The sequence below is a fragment of the Patagioenas fasciata genome, chromosome 11 (genome assembly GCF_037038585.1).
Source record: "Patagioenas fasciata isolate bPatFas1 chromosome 11, bPatFas1.hap1, whole genome shotgun sequence".
NCBI lineage: Eukaryota > Metazoa > Chordata > Aves > Columbiformes > Columbidae > Patagioenas > Patagioenas fasciata.
Genome location: NC_092530.1, coordinates 25,532,260 through 25,551,345, shown reverse-complemented (window position 1 = coordinate 25,551,345; position 19,086 = coordinate 25,532,260). Strand labels below are relative to the sequence as shown.

The 19,086-nt window shown below is 51.2% G+C and overlaps 1 protein-coding gene across 3 annotated transcripts in view; it reads right to left on the bottom strand.

Annotated features, from left to right (window-relative positions):
- PAK3 (p21 (RAC1) activated kinase 3) overlaps positions 1–19,086 on the bottom strand; it is a 111,729-nt gene that overhangs the window by 67,987 nt on the left and 24,656 nt on the right. Inside the window, exon 2 of one of the 3 annotated variants that reach the window (XM_065846968.2) lies at positions 14,335–14,472. The exons of 1 other annotated variant lie outside the window; for it this stretch is intronic. The gene's annotated coding sequence lies outside the window, so the exon portion shown is untranslated. Of the gene's footprint in view, positions 1–129; positions 231–14,334; positions 14,473–19,086 lie in introns of those variants that run through there. One more of the 3 variants, XM_065846967.2, reaches the window with a different exon arrangement.

Sequence of the window (19,086 nt, the reverse complement as noted above, 5' to 3'; positions counted from 1 at the left end):
GGCGCAGCGCGGGCCCCCCCCGCTCCGCCAGCCCCCCCACCTCCCGCTCCGTTCCCGCCGCGGCGCCGCGCGCACGGCCCCGTGCCCCTGGCGGCGCGGGCGGGCGCACCCCGCGGCCGCTCCCGTTACCTGCCGCTCGCGCTGTCATGCTGCACCGGCCGCCCCGCCGCGGCCTCGCGCCGCCGCCGAGGCCCCCCCGGGCGCAGCCCATCTGCCGCGCGCCCGCCCCCCCGCGCCGCCGCCGGGACGCGCCAATCGCCGCGCGCGCCGCCGGGACGCGCCGCCGCGGCCCCGAAGCCCGTGTCGTCACCCGCCGCCCGCCGCGCCCATTGGCTGCGCAGGCTGCGGGGGCAAATCTTGTGTTTCGAGGCAGCTGCGTGGGGAAAGCGCGACGCGGGGGGGACCCTGACTGCGCCCTCCTCCCCGGGTCCCCCTCCGGCGTGGCTCGGCCGCGGGCACCGGCAGCCGGCTGGTAGTGAAAGGGGCCCAGAAAGGCATCAGAATCACAGAATGTCAGGGGTTGAACGGCCCTGGAAAGCTCATTCAGTGCAATCCCCCCATGGAGCAGGAACACCCAGCTGAGGTTCCACAGGAAGGTGTCCAGGCGGGTTTGAATGTCTGCACAGAAGGAGACTCCACAGCCTCCCTGGGCAGCCTGGGCCAGGCTCTGCCACCCTCACCAGGAACAAGTTTCTTCTCAAATTTAAATGGAACCTCCTGTGTTCCAGTTTGCACCCATTGCCCCTTGTCCTATCAGTGGTTGTCACCGAGAAGAGCCTGGCTCCATCCTCCTGACACTCACCCTTTAGATATTTATAAACATTAATGAGATCATAATGCTCTTTGGTCCTCATCTGCAGGGAATAGGAAATGCACTGTGAAATTGTGGGTTACCCCAAGTGACGTTTGTCCCGTGACAGCCCGTGTGGGCTTTTCCCGCCAGCGCCAAAACATGGGACAGACCCACCAAGCACAAGGGGTGAGCAACCAGCGCCAGCCGCTCCTGCGACACAGCGTGCTTCCCTGCAAAGGTCCCCGAACGCGCCAGCACAAAAACATCCTTTACAGCGTGTGTTTTGATGAGAGTGACCTCGTGTTTACAAGATTTTCAGAAAAAAATGATCCACAGACAAACATAATTTCACAAGCTCCCAGCTGAGCCCCTGGGCTGGGGCGCAGGCCTTGCTGAGCTGGGCACAGGCCTTGCTGAGCTGGGTGCAGGCCTTGCTGAGCTGGGCACAGGCCTTGCTGAGCTGCGCCCCGGCCTGGGCTGTGCGGTCCCTGCAGCCCGGGCACCATGGAAAGGGCTGTGCTCTTACAGCCCAAGATGGGCACATCTTTGACCTTTTTTTCTTTTTACCGAGGGAGAGGCACAAAGTAGTGTTTAATAATGCATTATGCAGCAATGACGGCTACCTTCTGCTGGCTGCTATTGCCCAAGGTAAGGCAGGTCATATGTAATTACCCAAGAGGAGATAACGAACCTTCCCAGCCCCACCACACGGCATGTGATCTCCTCTGACCATGAGTGGTCACACTGCCGCCTTTGAGCTCATCCAGAGGACGGGTTCTCCAGCGGCAGAAGCAACTGAGTCACCGGGCCAGCACTGACGTGACAAGCAGCCCCCACTGAATCACCGCTGGTCCTTCCTGCTGCACTCTCAGGCCTCACCGAGGTTTTTCCGCCCCAGTACGAGCCAATCCATCACTAGGCCACTGGCTCTGCGGTGATCACAGACAAGCTGTAAGCACATTGCCAGTGCTGCATCCATCCCTGCAAAGTACCCCTGCGCATGGATGTGTCGAGATCCTCTTAAGCCGGCAGCAATCCTGCGAGGCTGCTGTCCCTTGGTGCTGGAAAAGGTGCCTTGCACTTTGTGGTGCAGTGACAGCAGGGTGTGCATCCAGAGGGGCCGGGACAAGCAGATGGGGTAAGCCCTGTACAGGACACACTCTCCCTCGTCAAGCTAAGACAGGGTAGTTTGCAGAGGGCTTTGGCCCATCTCTTCCACCTTCAAAGTCTGTGCAGGCTTAGAGGAACGTCCCCCGGCGGCAGCGATGAAGGGAACGCGGCTAAAGAATCTGTGAGGGTTCCCAGCAGGGTTCCCATACCTGCAAACCACACGGGTGGTGCAAACTGCTGTTTAAAAACAGCCCACGAGCGGGAAAGGGCTGAGCAGGTAGCGGACAAGCAGCACCCGGCCACCTCTGGAGTAAAAACTATTCCCAATTGTTTCGGACACGGAACGGTGGGTTATTTATCAGCCCCACGCCCCAGCCCATGTGGGGTGAGGTGTGTGTCCTGCTCACGGGCTCCCAAAGGAGGAAAAGCTGCAGACACAGCACCAAGTCAGGCAACTACAGATGTTAGGGCCAAACCCGTGGGTGAATCACTTCCATTCATTTAAAAAGTCCAAGTAAAACATAGCTTTAGCGTAAACTATTAGCAAAGCTATTCTTGAAAGCACTATAAGAGAAGTGCAGGCTCTCTGAGACAGCAAGCCCGGTGGCTTGGCTTCTGTCTGACTTTGCCGAAGGCTGGGCGAGAGCAGATGAAGGAAGAGTTTCAGCTTCCCTTCCCCTGTGGAAGAGCAGAAACCTGACTCCGTGACTGCACACGGTGAAAAAGCACGATCAGATCCCTTATTCTCAGCCTGGTCCAAAGTTACGACTCTCTTGGGAGCTGAGGAAACCTTGCAAACATTGACTGTGCACGGTGGAGCTTTTACTGAAAATCACAGAGAGTTTTCAAAAGTCTGTGCCTTTGGAGACCACAAAGCCCTTGAACCTGTGCTATTTCAGCCTTCCTGGGTTCTCCAACTATCTTTAAGCTGCCAGATGATAGAAGCGAACTCTCCCCTGCCTGACAGGAGGTTGATGCCCCATGCCTGTCCCACGCCTTTCTGGGAAGGGAGACAAAGAGAAGAAGCAAAGGCAGAGACCAAAAAGGGGAAACAGCCCAAACTGCAGAGTTTTCTTGCCCATCACCCCAGCCATACAGGAGCTGGAGGGCTCCTCCGCACACCGTGAGCAGCCAGCTGTGCCGAAAACGGGCACGCTGCTCGCGGCACACTGCTAGAGAGGGAAAAGCCGAGTGATTGCATGGCCTGGGCACCCACACAGCCCAGGGCTCGGCAGCGCGAGCTGGACTCGCTCCACGGGTCTGACACCCAGGATGGGCCAGACCTGCAGAGTCTCGCTCAGCCTGATCCGGCCCAGACGTGGACAAGGTGCCGGCTTTGTCCCCGCAGGGCGTGGGGAAGCAGGCTGGTCCCTGCTAGATGCCAGTCCTGTGTGACTGGAAACCCTTCCAGAGCCTGCACATCCCCAAGGCCTGGCCTCCGGTCCCGCAGGGCCTGCCTGAGCCCTGCGTTTTCAGCAAGGGTCTCACCCTGCAAAAGGAAACTCAAAAGCTGCCCTAATTCTAGCGGCAATGCCTGGTCCTTTAGGAGTCTGAGTAGTAGAAGGAGTGACCCGGCTGGACCAGGTCCATCACCAGCCCCGACAGCTCCTTTCTCATGCGCTAGAAGAGGCAGGACTGGCTGTATCAGGACCATGGTGCTGGAGTGTCTCTGTGCCCGGCTGTGCAGAGGCTCCTCAGCCCCTCCAGCCCAGGGACAACCATCCCTGAAGATGCAGCCCCATGGAAACACAGGGTTAGGCAGCCAGTGCAGCAAAGCCAGAGAAAGACATATTAGCTCTGAGCAGCAAATAGCCTTCTGGTAGCCTTTGTTCCACTGAAAGACGCCTGAGGACTCCAGAGGCCAAAAGCCAGGGAACGTCACCTTTTAGATCTAATCAGACAGACCCTCCCAAACCGATTGTAGTGCTGCCGGCTCACCCTGCCCGAAACTACCAGCACCCGTCCTTGTGCGAGACAGGCGTGCACGGCTAAATGTCTCAGTAAGGGACCAAGCAGCAGCGCTTCCAGAAACACTTAGCTGGGGTGGCTGGGAAGTTAAACAAAGAAAAGTCTTCCCTGAGCAAAAAGAGGAATCCCTTCGAAGAGCTGCCTGATCCTGCTTTCACAGGGAATGTGCTCAAGCATGGCAGGCATTCGGGAAGGCTTTGCATCCACCCATCTGCAGGACACCTCAGTCAGTGCTGTGTAGGATGTAACCTGAATGGGGTACGCAGCCCCAAGGGTGGCTCGGATACACCCCAGGGAAGGCACGAGGCCACGGAACAAACCCCTTTCTGCTTCAGCTGGGCAGGAAGGTGGACACATTCTCCATCCGCTACAGAACTGGTTCTGCCGCATTTATCACACCTTGCTGGCAAACACGACACAACCTGAGCGACACAGCGTGACTGGCAGCTGCGTGTCAGTGGTTTTCATGGGAAGGGGGGGAGTAAAGATCCCATTAATCTCCCATACTCAGTGGTAGCTGCCAGAGAGCTTGTCCTGCAGATAAAAATAACTCTGACAACTAACTCCCATCCCCATTAACAAAACCCCAACAAGCAGCAACCTATTTCTGGCTCCGAACAGCTACGGGTGTTAGGCTGCCCTGCAGCTTTTTGCACAAGCACTCGGCCACCACGGCTCCTGCTCCTGGCCAAGGCTGGTTTAGGTGGGGGCTCCAGGGAACCCCCGCCAGCCCCACCGAGCCGAGGTGTGAAGCGGTACCACGGCAGGACCGGTGGAGCTGCACCGGGGGCTGATGCGCGGAGCGGCGGGGGGAAAGGCACACGGAGGGCTGCTGAAAGCTAACAATTAAATGTTGGGGGCTGCTTGGCCCATGATGTCATGGTTTCCCAGCGCCCCGGCGATTGGCTGCGGGTGAGCATCTGCGGGGAGCTGGGGCTGGTTATTTGCCGGAGGTTCAGACCTTTCCCAGCGGCTCTGAATCAGGCTGGTTGTCGTGACAACCTGGATAGTGGCAGCTCCTGATAACCACGTAATGAGGCTGTCACAAAAAGGAGCCCCTCCATCAGAGGGGTTTAGGGATCATTAATGTTTCCGAGGGAGCGTGAGAGCAGAAGAGGTAAAGGGACCATCTGGCGATGCTGGAGCACGTCAACTGCCTCCCTTGGAAAGGAGCTTCATTAGACAGGAACCACCTACCGACACGTAGCGATGGGAACCAGGCCGGCTGGCTGCCAGCAGCGAGGGCTCCCAGCTGCTCAGCTCTGGGATCTGGTGTTGCTGAGATGCAGGCACAGACGGAGCGAGGAGGACACACGAGCGCTGCTTGCGAACAACCCAGGCCCCTGAGCAGGGAAGGTGCCCAGGGCAGTGACACAGCCTGGGGCAGGTGACAAGGTGAGGCTGGCACAGGGACCTTCCCGCTGTGCCACTGGCCTCACGTGCTGCCTCTTGGAGGGTAAGTCATTGAGCCGCTCTGTGCCTCGGTTTACCCTGTTTGCTGGCAAATTCTGCAAACATTTAGATGACCTTCCCACCCCACGTGTACTGCAAACCTTGCGTGGGGCAGGGCAGGGTCTGGCAGCAAATGCCCCTCATTTAAAGAGGATTCCTGCATGACTGTGCTGTCCTGAGGATCCTCTCAGCTCAGGTGCAAGAATAACAAGACAGGACAGGGACATCCCCTCGTTATTACTGGAGACTGCGCCTTGGTGGGCACGCCAGGCACCAAACGTGTCTTCCCCTGGGATCTGCACATGCACTGTCGTCTCATCCCAGGAAACTCGTCCTTCACCTTGCCCTTGTGAAACGCGGGTTTCACCCTGTTCTCAACACACCCGCAGGTATCTACCCTGGCTGCAGTAATGGGTTTGGGTGCTGCAGCCTCAGACCTCCATGGATGATGATCACCACAGCCTGGAGAAGCCCCGTGGCCAAACTGCTGAGCCCTGAGACCATGTCCCCCAAGAAGAACAACATTCACATCCAGGAACGTGCTTTGGAAAAAAACCTTCCCACGAAACAACAGAGTCTGAATCCTTCCTCAGAGGAGATGGAAATTACCTCCATAGATAACTCTTTCTGAACCTTACAGCACTAACTGACAAAATGTTTCATTTATGCCATCCTCATCTGCTTTAAAAATACCTACTGTAAACACTTAAGTCAGTATAAGACTTTATTAACAAAGTCTTCATATTAAGAACAACTGTACTTTTATTTTAGTTTATATTTTAACCTCAAATCATAATTTTCCTACTCAAAGTTAATGCTTCAACTGTTAACACATGCCAATTAGATACCGATCAACTACTAAAGACTGCATTCAAAAGATACACTTCTTAATATACCTCTGCTACACCTCATCAAAATGTTGCTGAATCTTCACAACTGTTGTAAACAATCAAGTGGGATATAATCCACCTCCAGGAACACTTGTGATATAAAATTCAAAGCTCAGACAGAGATATAGCTGATTACATATAACAGAAATACTCTCAGATTAATATTAGGCACCAGGTTCACAAATCTCTCAGAAAGGAACCAAGGGATGGGAATGCCTGCAGGAGATCCCCATCCTGGGTTTTATCTGCTGAAGAGGTTGAATTCAATCTGCTCTCAGGCCTGAGAAAACCAAAATTTACCCTACGTATCCAACCAGCACAGAACGGTTTCCAGTCCTTCTTGGCGTCAGAGAGCACAACTCTGTGTCACCCCAGGTGCAGAACAGCACGGCCAAGCTCAAACACCAGATTTACCGATACACGACCACGCACGTCCCCCCGCACTGCAGTGTCTCAGTGGAGGTGACAAACTACTTCTCTTTAGGAACAGATATACGTAACTATGCTGCTATATGCTGTAGGGGTAAAATCTGCCAGTAAAACCACCACGGCAAGATGGGCAAATGCAGCAAGTTTATCTTGTCCTCAAAAAATACTTGTCATTCAACATTGATTCTTCATTGGAACTGCCACGAATCACTGTGCCTCCATTTTCAACCCGTAAAATGTCTAGAGCTGGGTGAGAGTTTTGAGCCCCAAGACTAAGGGAGGATATACTCATGAGACCCTGAACTCATAGAAAGGGACACCTGTCCTAGATGTGGAGACCTTTTCATATCAATTCCAGCGACCATCTTCTTTAAAAAACTCAAGAAAGCATCAATTTTAACATGCACCCACGGGATGGCAGAACACTTGATTCATGGCAAGTTTAGGAAGGTTTATTGTCCATCTAGATCAGATCAAAACCAAATGCAAAAAGATAGTTCAAGGATCTTGAGCATGACCTTGTGATCAGCTTCAGCCAAGTACATACAGCATGGCATTCCAGCCCTCGTCTCTGGCTGTGAATGCTGGGTGTTCAGAGAATACAGTCAGGGTTATTAATCTGCTGCTTAAAGATGCCACCTAATCAAGAGATGGGATCAGGATGAAATCCCCAGCTGACATCAAAATGTGAAATGCAATGAACTGAAGCCAATTATTATTTTTATTAGAATTGCTAGTGTATGGGATGGGGCTGGAGGGTCTGATTTCCAAGATAAACATGAGACGCCAGTGCTGCGGGAGACAGGGACTGAGAGAAGCTCTGGGCCTGTCCTGCGCTGCTGCTGTGCCCGCTCGGGGTCTGTGTCCCCTGGGCCGCTGACACCGCAGTGCTCACGGAGCTGCCACGGGAATCCCTGCTCAGCTGCGGTGACTCGTGGGCCACAGAGGCTACAAACCTGCACGGTCGCCCAACTGTTCCACTGACCCCCATCTTACGTGAGATATTTCCCTTTTTTCAGATTGGATATCAGGAAAAAATTATTCATGGAGAAGGTTGTGAAGCATTGGAACAGGCTGCCCAGGGCAGTGCTGGAGTCACCATCCCTGGAGGGGTTGAAAAGGCGTTTAGACGAGGTTTTCAAGGACATGGCTTAGTGCTGGAGTTGGGTTACGGTTGGACTCGATGATCCTGAGGGTCTCTTCCAACCGAAATGATTCTGTGATTTTATTATTCTTTTGGTACCCATGAAATCTGAAGCTAATGGATTTGTGGTCCCTGGTAAACTTAGCATATAAACAGAGAAACCATCTCCTTCCATGAGCAAACGAATTCTTCTCCGTGAAAAGATCTCACAGCAGGCCTTCATCTCTTCAGGCTGCATGTGTGCAACCTGTAGCCAATGTACCAAGATAGCCTTCTTTGTCACAAAAGTGCCTTAGCTGATGAGTTCCCCTGCCAGCCTGAGCTGCTTCAATGCAAGGATATGTCAGAAACCTCCCTCTCAAAAATCCCTCACTGCTTGAGAGGAAAATGACTGAGGTGCGTTGACAGCCTTCAACTATCTGAAATCACTTTGTGAAGTGTTACAGGGACCCAACCCAGCCAAGAACAATCACCCTTAAAATAGAAATTAAAATTAAATACCTTTCCTTTATTATTTGCACAGAAGAACAAGCAACCTGTTTCACTGCGGCACCAGCTCCACCTGTGTCACTCTGACACCTTCACTGACAATCTTGCTTGTGCCAGTGCCACCTAGAGCCCACCAGGACGGTGTCACCGCACTCAACATCCACCTCTCTGCTCCGGGTGTCTGCTGAGCAGATAACGGTGCCGTATAAACAATCTTCCCAAGGGAAGGTACCATCCCGGATTGAGGCCACAAGCAGAGAGGACCAGAGCCAGCACCGGGTTCAGTGGCATCCCCCCGGCTCTCCTGACACCGTGTACCCCTGCTGGACTGCAGATAAAGGACGCAGCCAAGTGTAATTGGTGATTCCATGACATGCCTCCAGTTTACACCAGTGTAAACGAGACTGGGCTCCTGCCCTCACTTCTCCTATGCTACCAGAGTTGCTTTACTGTGCGACTGCCAGTCTGAATGCCAACCCAGTCTGCCTCTGGCTTACTGCAGGACCTAGATTCTTATGCTTCAGTGCATCCTTGCAGTTGAAACAAGATGTTTTTTCATACATATTTTTAATCTTGTTGCTACCCTGGCTGCTTCTTGTTAGCTGTCTTGCACAGCTGTTGGTTCCACACCAGGGAAACAGGCCAATTATCTGGCACAGCCCAAGAGAGAGCAACTGCTCAAGGAGGTGATGGGTGCTCGCCCCAGCAGGAATAACCATCCCATGGTGAGGGGGGAAATCCCACAAGTTCAAAGTCTCAGCAGAGCGGGGAGGAAATGCCAGATAAACTCCTCATCATCAGAGGAACAGAAGCACCATCCTTCTGGCGAGGGCTGTCTTTGCTGCGACTCAGAGGTCTGTGTGCAGCCCTGCAGACCCCAAGTGAGGAACCCTTTCTGGAGGGAGCAGCTCCAGGGGCAGAGCCTGGGGACTGACACGGGGCTGGGCATCGTCTCCAGGGCACGCTCGCTCTGTACAGGGCGGTGTGACACACAGACTCAAAGCTGGCAAGTGGCGACGATGTTGCTGTGCAGGTCAGGCTCAACCGTCACTGTCTCAGCTCCCATTAACTGGGACTGGAGGTCTCAAGGGACCACCAGGCAAGCCCAGTGACCCTACCCATGCTTTCTGCTTGGAGCTGACACCTGCAAGTCAAGCTGCAGTGGAGCCCAGCAGCCTCACTCGGCTCTTCCCGTGCACGGGGCAGACACATCAAGCCTGGGCTGCAGTCTGCGACACTGAGAAAGGTAAGTAAGGGATGGGCAGCATGGCTTTCAACTAAGCCAAAAGCTCTCTGTTCACTCTGCTACACAGACATCATTAGAAACCCAGTCCCAGCTCCTTCAAGCCAGCCATCCCCGAGAGATGCGATCTGTCAGTTCAGGCTGAGGCACGCAGAGCCCAGCTCCTCCTCCTCACAAGGAGGTAAGGGGTTGTACAGCCTGAGCTACACTTCCCAGCATCTGCAGTGAGGAACAGAGAGGGGAGAGGAGGCTGCCTTGCCCTTTGCAGGTCAGTCCTTCACCAGCTGCCTCCCACAAGCCCTGCATCAGCAAAACGCATTTTCACACTAAATCCTGCACGCAACCTTTGAGCCATCCTGCTTGATTTTAGGTGGCAGCCGCGCTCTGTTCAAAACAGTGCATGGTCCAGAACAGACCCACCGCACGGTAAGGTGAGCTACAGCTGCGAACAAAATGTCTGGACAATTGCAATAGCAAAAGGGACTGGCACTGCTTTGTGCTACTGCTGCCAATTATCTCCTGGTTGCACAATGAATCCCTTATCACCTTCTCGCACCAGAGCTGGGCAGGACAAGCTTTGCAGCCTTTGCTTTTGCCTCACTCATCATTGCTGGGCTGACAAGTCCCATGGAGTGGGAACACACTGCTCTTCTGGCTCAGAAACAGAGCCCACACCTTGCGCTCACTGGCTGCTGACACTGTGCCCTCAGGTGGCCTGCGGTGCCGTTTCTGTCTTCTAATGGCAGCTGAACCCCACCAGCAATGAAAGCTGGCAGGCTGAAGCCACGTGTTGCACCACACAGCAGGTGAGCAGGTCTGTCCGAGGACGGGGACACTGGGACAGCACAACTGGAAGCCCAACTCCTCCCAGTGCCACAGAGTGCACTCCTTGGAGAGGTGGAAAGTCCTGATGCCAAGACCAGTCCCCTTATAAAGAGACTAAGAAATGAGTGATCTGCTCAGGACCAGCTGGATGGACGCAGCAGACAGGAGGAGAGGGGTCTCAGCTGTTTGCTGTGTAGTGGTTTGATGTCAGAAGGCATTGGGACTGAAAGCACCTCAAGCTTCACAGCCTTTGAACTCTTTTGGTTGTGGTTCAAAGAGGCAAACCCCAAAGCAAAAGAGCTCACACAGGAATTTTCCTCCCCCGTCTCCAAAAATATGAAGCCAAATCCTAGCTCAGGTGGGCTGCAGCCCCGGTGGTGCTTCAATGCAGGGTGACATCGGCATCTGCCCTGTCCCCTGCTGTCACCTCCTCTTGGGGTGCTGGCCCATAAGCAGTGGCCAATCCATAGCAACTCCATGAGCTACCCAAACAAGACAAACACATCAATCCTACCCTACATAAGGGAAATGGGGAGGCACTGCCAGTCCCATTTACACGTTAAGACTGCAGAACAACCCACTGTACTTCAGAATCTCACTTCCTATACTAACTGTTCCACTTTGTAATTTTCCAAGCAAAAATAATTTTGACCCTGCAGTAAACTGTCTGCCCAGAATGGCCATCAAATCCAGAGGCTGCTGCTCCTCACTCCGGGCTCCCCAAGGCCGTTCTGGCTGCAGCGCTGCCCGCCTGCCCCGTCTGTGGATTCCGCATGGCAACGCTGCACGCTTGTGCTACACATGCCCAAAAGTATTGATTGTGACCCTGCAAAACCCTGAGATAATGCTGTGTATTCATGAGTGCCATCTACTGGCACCTTTTCCTTTAATTAACCTTTACGAAGCCGCTCGGTGGGGTGTGGAGCTCTCCGGCGCATAGCACACAGGGGTCACCGCCTTGCCATTTCAAATGTAATCCCCAGGTGTTGGGCACCTCCTGCACCTTAGCAAGTGTAACAGACTGGTGAGTCCAATATGCTTTTAATGGCCGGAGTTAAAGATGATTTCTGCGGAAAACTGCAAAAATAAGTGACAGCCACGCACCTCTGTGTCACAGTGAAGCTGGGGAAACAAGGGCATCGCTTGTGTTATGATATCTCTCCACCCTTCTTGCCAGGAACACAGTAGGGATGGAAAGGAAACACCAACAGGCCATGAAAATGAAACATAAAGCAAAGATTTGACCTCCACACACAAAACCTAACAAGTGGGAAAACTCTACCACAAAAAAAGAGCTTTTTTTATCTCATTGGGGAAGAGCTCAAACCTGCGGTTCACTTGAGGATGAACGGTTACAGAATGAAATACGGGAGTCCAGCACTGCGGGATCAGCTCACCAGTGACCAGCGGTGAAATGCTGAACCGAGTGCGGAGCCACACGAGGTGCCCCAGGCAGCTCCACACGGGCTGCACAGCCGAAATAACTCCCCAAGACAGACGCCTTCCGGACGCAGACAATGCCGAAAAGGGAAAAAACTATCTGTAAACTCTGAAGGTAAAAGACATTCCTCTCGCCCTTAATAACTCACAGATGTTTCTTCCCCTATGTTGTCTGCCAAACATTTCAAACCAGTGTTGCATTTCCTACTAAACCGTGATGCCCACGCAGGGAAACTCAAGTGAGCAGTGGCCCATGAGACGGTACGGTGCTTTGAAAATGAGGTTTGCTAAAGCATTTGAGATAATGAAAGAGAAAGGGAGGAATCAGAAGCCAGCAATGAATGAACACAAGGAGACAGGATTTCTCTGTTCATCAGAGCTCTGAGCTTCAAAATCACGTGGAAATCCCAGGTTTTCTGGGTTTAACAGGAAATAAATAGCCCAGGAGATCGACTGAAGGCTCTGAGGCAATGCATTTCCCAACATGACAATGCGGCCTACAGCCCGAGCATCACATTGCGGTCATGCTGCCTGCTACCCAGCGCGAAGAAGGATCCAAGAGCAGGAGGGATCCAGCGAGGCACGGTGCAACCCTGCAGCTGCACCGCCCTCGCTGCCTCGCAGCCGAAAGCAACGGCTCTGCTCAACCTGCACCTACACACAGGAGAAACCAAGTAGCCCCTTTCCCCGCTCAGAGCCTCGCGCACACTCCCTGTGCAGGCGGCACTGCTGGTTTGAATGAGCCATACCTCCAGAAAGGTCTGGTTGCAAACAAAAGCCAAGATGTTATCAACTTCCAGCCCCTTTTCTCTTCTGTTTTGCTGTCACCTATCACTAAAACTAAACAAAGTTTGGTCTTGCCACTGTGCTAAGCAAAAGACATATGGATGAAGTTCTTAAGGGCATGGTTTAGTGCTAGAGTTGGGTTATGGTTGGACTCAACCTTAAGGGTCTCTTCCAACTGAAATGATCCTATGATCCCGTGACTCAGAAAATCAAACTCATTCTAACCTGCTGGTCACTTGCTCCTGCTACATTTGACGGGAAAACACAGTCTAAGAGAGAACAGGGGACGTGCCCTTGGAAATGTAAGTGCCTGATGCCTACTCGTCTCATAAAAGAAACATTGCAAAGGGGTTAGAGCCACAGAAGACTTGTAATTGGGATGACCTTATACAGGCATATCAGTAACTAAAGTTAAGCAGCGTGGAAAAACCTGATTCACAGCCCCGCAGAGGATCTGGGACAGAGAACATCAGCAGCACAACGTCATACCCAGCCTTCGCACGCCGTCCTTATAACAGGCTGTCAGTATTCCTGCAAAGTTGCCTGCTTGTGTTTCATATCTGTATCATCTTCTGCAATCATTTTGGTCCTGATCTCAAAAAGCTGCTGTTTATCCCTTCTTCCCAAATGTCACCTCCCCAGCTCCGCACAGCCATAAACTGCTCACAGATTTCCAAGCCGTAAGAAGTTAGGAAAAAGATGCTCCAAAACCCAAAGGAAAATAAAGCAGTGCTGGATGCTCCTTGGGTCATCAAAAATACAGCACAGATACAGTGCTTTCTGCTCCTCTGCCAGCGCTTTAGGAGGATTCCTGTTTTTCTTCTCTCTTCCTGAAGCTTCCTTACAAAGCAGGCTCAGCCCCACCTGCTCCTCCTGTGATAAAGGTCTCGTTGCAGCTGCGGGGAAAGACGAGCGCTTCCCTTGCACGGCTGCCTCTGCGGTTCACTCGCTTGTACGAGACACTGCCACCCAGCACCATTTGCACACCTACCAACACGCGAGACCTGCACAAACGAAGCAGAAAAACCATTTGCCCTTCCTCTCAGAAAAGGCGAACGGCATGGATACTTTGCAAATGTTTACTAGGAAGCGTTTCCTCTGAGCTATAGAATTTGTACATAAAAGGAGGTTCGCCCTCTTCCCCCAGTCCTACAGTCCTGTTTGCTTCAGATTAACACGAGTGACCTCTACCTCACTTGAGTTTCATTCATCACCCAGGGAGCAGGGCCTGGTTTTACTGAATTATCTCCCTGCCATCATGAAATGCTATTCAGCCGCATTGGAGGCTGCAGACGCAGGTGTCAGCTTTCTATTACATTAACCATTCAACACCCAAACAAGGTTTCTACTGAACCCTTATTCAGATCAGGAGGTTTGCAGAAAAACCAAGACCCAAGTACAAGATACCTGGACCTGACACTGCAGAACACTAGGCCCAAACATGCGACACAGAAAACGGGGTGAACTTCACTATGGTGATTCCATGGGATCACACACATACCAGGGACAAAGCAGCCCGTGGAGAGCCTCATCTCAGCTCCCTCCCTCGCTGTCACCCAACGCGCCCCACAGCTGCCACCTCCAGAGTGTATCGGAGGCTCTGGGATGGGTGCTCTTTGAACTGGCTTAATTTAAATTGACATATGAAGTTGTCACCTCCAAATGAAGCCAGGCTGAAGAAAACCCTTCAGGACCTTTCTGTCCCTTCTCTCTCTCTTTCCTCCCCTCTCACTTTGCATAAAAAGAGGGCTTGCGTGTCACTCACCTCTCTGGCCATCGAGAGGAAACAGCTCCTACGTGCAAGGTGTCTTCAGCTGCAGACGGTGAGGGCAGGGAGGAGATGCTCTCATTTCCCCAGTCCTCCACGAATAACAGACTGAAGTCCCTCCACAAGTCAGATCTCCTGTGTCAGACACAAACTCAAATTATTCTGGCACATAAACACAGATCTGCGCTGAAAGAATGGCCATTGGGCAATTAACAGAACGAGCATTAAATCTGTCTCGCTCCTTTGTTCTCCAGGCAGGCTGTGAGATGGGCTGAGCCCTTTTACTCGGGAAAACAAATATTAGGCCCAATCTGTGCTGGCAGAAAGCCACGCGGTGCCAGCAGCTTCTCTGTTACCTCGACTGAAATTATGACCTATGGCTTCCAGCTCTTACTTGCTACCTGCACCTCCCATACCTCCAAATGGCACAATAACTCCACTCGCTGTTTTTTGCACACCAGGGACAGATTTTCCCAGACCTCACTTTATTTATTTTGTTTTGTACACCTTGCAATTTGGTTCTGGTTTTCCTGCCAGCTGGATACCCCTACCAGGCCTCTACCTCCCCACCCTGTTGTGTTCTGCGCACACCAGCTGTGCAGAACAGTTTGAAGTCAGAAGCCAGATGCTCTCTGGTTCGCTGGGCTCACCCGGGCTGCCCGGCAAACCCTGCTCCGATTACGGGGCAGAATGCGCCAGGTTTGGGAGCTTTTGCTGTGATTTGCAAATAATCAGATAGTTCTGACACAACCCATAAATGCTGTGTTTAGATTTTCCCCTCATTACTACAAAATACCATCCTGCCCTAAACTTAAAGTCTATAAAGGGCTGGTGGCATTACCTGTCCCGCTCTCCCAGAGCAAGGGAACCAGACTATTTAAATACCTTCAGCAACCAGACTGTCCCAAGAAATATTCCATCCCTTAGCTCTCCAAAGAATTACGCACCATTCCTTACTCTTCACAGACAATAATTTGCTTTTGCATGCATTGAATGGTGGTTGGGATTTTTGGTTTCTAAAACAAAACCATGTATTATTTACTGAAAATCACATGCGACTCTTGTGACAAGCGAAGCCATCTCAGCCCAGAACCCGGGGGAAGCAGGCGGGACGCTGCGGGTTTGTATGGGCCCCTCTTCAACACACACACTGAACTCCAAAAAAGCCAGAGACCGACCAAGGCTGGTGGGATAATCAGAACAAGGGGGATTCCTCTATGGGAGAACAGAGTAACCGGCTTTTTTTAGCGTAACCAAACAGAGACTGAGAGGGGTCATCGCTGCGATCCAGAAATAACTCAAAGGCAAACACCAAGGAAGAAAAATAGCTCCTCAAGATCAGTGACTAGAAATAAACAAAGAATAAAAAGGCCATAAGTAAATTTGGACTGGAAATTATAATGTTTCTATTACCAGAAGTATGAGGCAGAAACTAATTTTCAATAGAAATAACGGCGCAAAGAAAGCACAAACCGTCTTTGGGAGTTTATAAAGTAGCCTGTAGGACACGGTACCTGCTGTCGGAGGGGCTGAATCAACACACCCCCGAGCCGCTCGCTACACTGGGTGCTCGGCTCAAACCCAAAGAAGGAAAAAAACCAACCCTAAAATAGAGGAAAATGTCAACATCCACCACTGCTGTCGAAAATCCCTCGTTAAAACTAGGCCACACACGCAGCAGCGCCGCGAGGAGGAATGCCCAGAGGAGACAACCGGCACCGCGGTGAACTCGGGCTCCCCGACCATTTGTGCTTCTCCATGGCAAACGCAGACACTCGCCCCCCACTTGCGCTCCAGGATGAATTGCCAGGTGGGATTTTTCCACAGCACATCTACAGTGAGGCACCAGGAGACTCTCTGTAAAAGCCTCTGGAATAACCCTACCCAAAAGCACACTCTTGCAGGGAAATGGTTGGGCTGGGTGATGAGGCAGCTGGGTTTAATTCCCTGCTCTGGGACTCTCTACACAATTTGGAGGCCAAACTTTGCATGGGCTCCGCTCTCTTGTCATATTCTACAATTCCTCAGTCCCATGTCCCCATCCCCATCTCAGGATGGATGACTTCTGGTCCTGGCTCCACCTTGGTCTGTCTGTTCCCCAGGTCATTAGCAGTGCCTGTCTCCTCAGCTGTGAAGGAGAAACTAAGAAAGTGGCTTCATTTATAAAGGACTTGGAGATGTGCTGATGACAAGTGCTCTAGAGGAGTGATTTGTTCTTAAGGCGTGACTTCAGAGCTCAGTGGTTGCTCAGTCTCTCGGCATATCCAGAGAGCTTAGGACTCAGAACTAACGCACTTAGGCTGTGTCTCTGCATTACATCTCACAGACTTTACACATTCTCCAGCTCTTCCTCCCAGAAGCCAATGAGTTTGCTTTCTTCTGCAAAGCTGGTAACTTCTCCATCACAAAAGCATTCCAAGTTAGTCAGAATCCAAAACACGGGGGCCAGGTGTGCTTCTCTAGGCTTCCACCTATAAAAGAAAACCTTTCTCAACAGTTAAGCCTCGGCAGCTACTGCCCTCCCATGAAAAGCGACTGTCCTGTTTGACCAACCTTCTGCTTCAGCTTTCCCGCTGTAGTGCGGCGCCGAGGAAGCAATACCAAAGTAATCTGCAGCTCAGCAGACATGAAGTTGATTAGCACCGTATATGAATCACTGTCTGACCTTTGCATCCATTTATTTCGGCACCAACACTCATCTGAATTGATCTAAGGAGTTGCTTTCTGAAACGCCGTCACACCGATGCAAACAGCTCTTATAAAATTCCTATACAAAGCAACACACCCAGCGCTAGTCGGGAAGCCAGTCACCAGGTCCTGTCTGGCCTGGATGGAAGAGCAGTTCATACATACTGTTGTTCATACATGTATGTGTATCTATACATTTGCGCATACATACATGTGTATATGCTGGACACAATGGTACGAACTGAAAAAGCTCAGAACACAGGCTCAAGTGGTTTAGTCTGAGACTTTCCAAGCCCGAAGTATGTGGGTGTTCTTCCCTCGCTGGTCCAGAGGAAACATTATCCCAACAAGACCGTGCTTTTAACAGTACAGAGCGTTTTGACGGGCGTCTGTGGGCAGGAAAAGCACAACGTTCTGCTAGAGTCACTTTTCCCCCCAGGAATGGCGCGAGGGCCGGTGTGCGGGTGCTGCTCCGGTGGTCCAAGCCCACCCCTAGGCCAGCGTTAGCCCTCATTTATCCTACAGGTACATCCACACACAAGAGAGCAAAGAACCCAACTCACGAAGCCTCAGTCTCTCTAGTCTGGAACTTCAATCCCATAATTATTTTAACAATTTAGCTCGACTTTGCCACTTTGCAAATGATTTTGTGGTCCAGAGATGCTTGCTGAGGACAAAGCAGAATTCGAGTCCCACTTTAAATACCAGTTGATTACGTAATTTTGTACTTTTAAGTATATTGTGTGATTATCGGCACACAAAACACCATACAGCTCCTGAGCTCTGGCAAGGCCTATGCCTCACACTAACTGCACAAGCTATAAGTCCCGTATGGCTTTGGGATGTAGGGAATATTCAAAACCTTACCAAGTGCTAGCACAAAGTTCTACCACCTTATTCGTGTATTCTCACCCAGAATGGTGACTTGAGCTCTACCCTTCAAATATTTACACACACACTTCACACAGCAGACCAGACACTGTTAGAGCAGAGCTCTGGGTATGCATAATACACCTTTCTTTTTTTCCTGTGATATTGTTATGAGGTAGGAGGTGAGATTATTCACATATTAGGCCTTCAGTCTCCAGGAAACTGCCTGTGGTTTCTATATTTATACTTTCAGGGTTGTCACAGAAAATACTGCAAGAGATTTTGATCTTGAAAACTAATGCAAATTAAAGAATAAATCAAAACTGTGGTGTTTCCACCTCACCCCCAAAGCTGAGGGAAACAGAGGCTCTCAGAGTTTTGCTCTCCTCTTCCTTAAAACAAAAGGACGGAGTAAAGCAGCAGGAGCCCATCACACAAACGGCAATCATAACATTGATGAGGCTATCAAACAACTGTCATCAAGAAGCAGAAAACAGATTAATGAGCATTGATTATTGACTGGTCAAGTAGCCTGGCAACAGCTCTCTTCAGTCGCTGACAACAGCAGGACGGGATCTGTCTTATGCCACTGCTCTGGGATTTTGCTGTTCCCCATGTGAGGAAGATAAAACAGGACTTAGATAAAATAACTGGCTGCTAATCAAAAATATTCCAAACTTTGAATTCCCTATCATGTCAGCACCAAGAAAAAGGTGAAAATCTAGACGAAGAGATGCACAACTAAATATTTTGAGCGGTTTATCACAGGTTGTTTCAGAGCAGGTGATTTCTCAGGTCACTTTTGCATCAGCGAGAAGCCCCATGACTTGTCCTCCGGTCCCAATCATCAAACGATTATAAAGGGATGTACGGTACTTATGCTTATTTATGCCTATTTAAAAATCTACCCTGTGGTCCACATTTGCTCGGTAATTTTACAGAGGTGATATGAAATATGGGTCGATATTTAATGTTTCTTAATTTTAAAAGATTGATTGTAGTAGGGGGGAATTAATAGCGCAGAACATGCAAGAAGAAATCAAGTTCTGCTACCTCGTTTTAATACCATGTATTTTCCAAAATGAATAAATCCTCACACCACAAACCTGGTTTTTGTAATGGGGGCAAACACCCTCTGTACTGCCTGTCCATCAGTTCAGTCCTCCCGCTCCGCATCCTCCTTACCAGCAG